This window comes from Siphateles boraxobius, unplaced genomic scaffold, assembly GCF_051911475.1.
Source record: "Siphateles boraxobius isolate OS27281-9 unplaced genomic scaffold, OSU_SipBor_1 77, whole genome shotgun sequence".
NCBI classification, from domain to species: Eukaryota; Metazoa; Chordata; class Actinopteri; order Cypriniformes; family Leuciscidae; genus Siphateles; species Siphateles boraxobius.
In genome coordinates, this window is record NW_027509205.1 from 23,600,001 (window position 1) to 23,602,500 (window position 2,500).

Genomic DNA, 2,500 nt, shown 5'->3' on the forward strand with positions numbered 1-2,500 from the left:
GAGGTAAATGGTGTAAAGTTACTATAGCGTTCCAACACACACGAGGTAAACGGTGTAAAGTTACTACAGCTTCACAACACACACGAGGTAAACGGTGTAAAGTTACTATAGCGTTCCAACACACACACACACGAGGTAAATGGTGTAAAGTTACTATAGCGTTCCAACACACACGAGGTAAACGGTGTAAAGTTACTACAGCTTCACAACACACACGAGGTAAACGGTGTAAAGTTACTATAGCGTTCCAACACACACACACACACACACACAAGGTAAATGGTGTAAAGTTACTATAGCGTTCCAACACACATGAGGTAAACGGTCTAAAGTTACTACAGCTTCACAACACACACGAGGTAAACGGTGTAAAGTTACTATAGCGTTCCAACACACACACACGAGGTAAACGGTGTAAAGTTACTATAGCGTTCCAACACGCACGAGGTAAACGGTGTAAAGTTACTATAGCGTTCCAACACACACGAGGTAAACGGTGTAAAGTTACTATAGCGTTCCAACACACACACGAGGTAAACGGTATAAAGTTACTATAGCGTTCCAACACACACGAGGTAAACGGTGTAAAGTTACTACAGCTTCACAACACAAACGAGGTAAACGGTGTAAAGTTACTATAGCGTTCCAACACACACACGAGGTAAGCGGTGTAAAGTTACTATAGTGTTCCAACACACACAAGGTAAACGGTGTAAAGTTACTATAGTGTTCCAACACACACAAGGTAAACGGTGTAAAGTTACTATTGTGTTCCAACACACACGAGGTAAACGGTGTAAAGTTACTATAGCGTTCCAACACACACGAGGTAAGCGGTGTAAAGTTACTATAGCGTTCCAACACACACACACACGAGGTAAATGGTGTAAAGTTACTATAGCGTTCCAACACACACGAGGTAAACGGTGTAAACTTACTACAGCTTCACAACACACGAGGTAAACGGTGTAAAGTTACTATAGCGTTCCAACACACACACACACGAGCTAAATGGTGTAAAGTTACTATAGCGTTCCAACACACACGAGGTAAACGGTGTAAAGTTACTACAGCTTCACAACACACACGAGGTAAACGGTGTAAAGTTACTATAGCGTTCCAACACACACACACACACGAGGTAAATGGTGTAAAGTTACTAGAGCGTTCCAACACACACGAGGTAAACGGTGTAAAGTTACTACAGCTTCACAACACACACGAGGTAAACGGTGTAAAGTTACTATAGCGTTCCAACACACACACACGAGGTAAACGGTGTAAAGTTACTATAGCGTTCCAACACACACGAGGTAAACGGTGTAAAGTTACTATAGCGTTCCAACACACACACGAGGTAAACGGTATAAAGTTACTATAGCGTTCCAACACACACGAGGTAAACGGTGTAAAGTTACTACAGCTTCACAACACAAACGAGGTAAACGGTGTAAAGTTACTATAGCGTTCCAACACACACACGAGGTAAATGGTGTAAAGTTACTCTAGCGTTCCAACACACACGAGGTAAATGGTGTAAAGTTACTATAGCGTTCCAACACACAAGAGGTAAAGGGTGTAAAGTTACTATAGTGTTCCAACACACACGAGGTAAATGGTGTAAAGTTACTATAGCGTTCCAACACACAAGAGGTAAACGGTGTAAAGTTACTATAGTGTTCCAACACACACGAGGTAAACGGTGTAAAGTTACTATAGTGTTCCAACACACACGAGGTAAACGGTGTAAAGTTACTATAGTGTTCCAACACACAAGAGGTAAAGGGTGTAAAGTTACTATAGTGTTCCAACACACACGAGGTAAACGGTGTAAAGTTACTATAGCATCCAACACACACACGAGGTAAACGGTGTAAAGTTACTATAGCATCCAACACACACACGAGGTAAACGGTGTAAAGTTACTATAGTGTTCCAACACACAAGAGGTAAAGGGTGTAAAGTTACTATAGTGTTCCAACTCACACGAGGTAAATGGTGTAAAGTTACTATAGTGTTCCAACACACAAGAGGTAAAGGGTGTAAAGTTACTATAGTGTTCCAACACACACGAGGTAAACGGTGTAAAGTTACTATAGCATCCAACACACACACGAGGTAAACGGTGTAAAGTTACTATAGCGCTCCAACACACATGAGGTAAACGGTGTAAAGTTACTATAGCGCTCCAACACACACGAGGTAAACGGTGTAAAGTTACTATAGCGCTCCAACACACATGAGGTAAACGGTGTAAAGTTACTATAGCGTTCCAACACACATGAGGTATTATATACATATATACATACATACACACACACACACACACACACACACACACTATATATATATATATATACAAACATCAACAGCATATTAAGTACAATAAACAAAAGCATGTGTGTTGTGTTTCCATCCACTGATTTTGGGTTATAAAAAAAGCTGGATAGAAATGCCAAGATGAAAGTCCAAGTGAAGAAGTGAACTTAAAAAAGTTACA

General features: G+C 40.7%; 1 protein-coding gene across 2 annotated transcripts in view; it reads right to left on the bottom strand.

The window, feature by feature from the left end:
- The window catches only part of ednrab (endothelin receptor type Ab), a 13,282-nt gene that overhangs the window by 5,364 nt on the left and 5,418 nt on the right, over window positions 1-2,500 (bottom strand). The window lies entirely within an intron of this gene.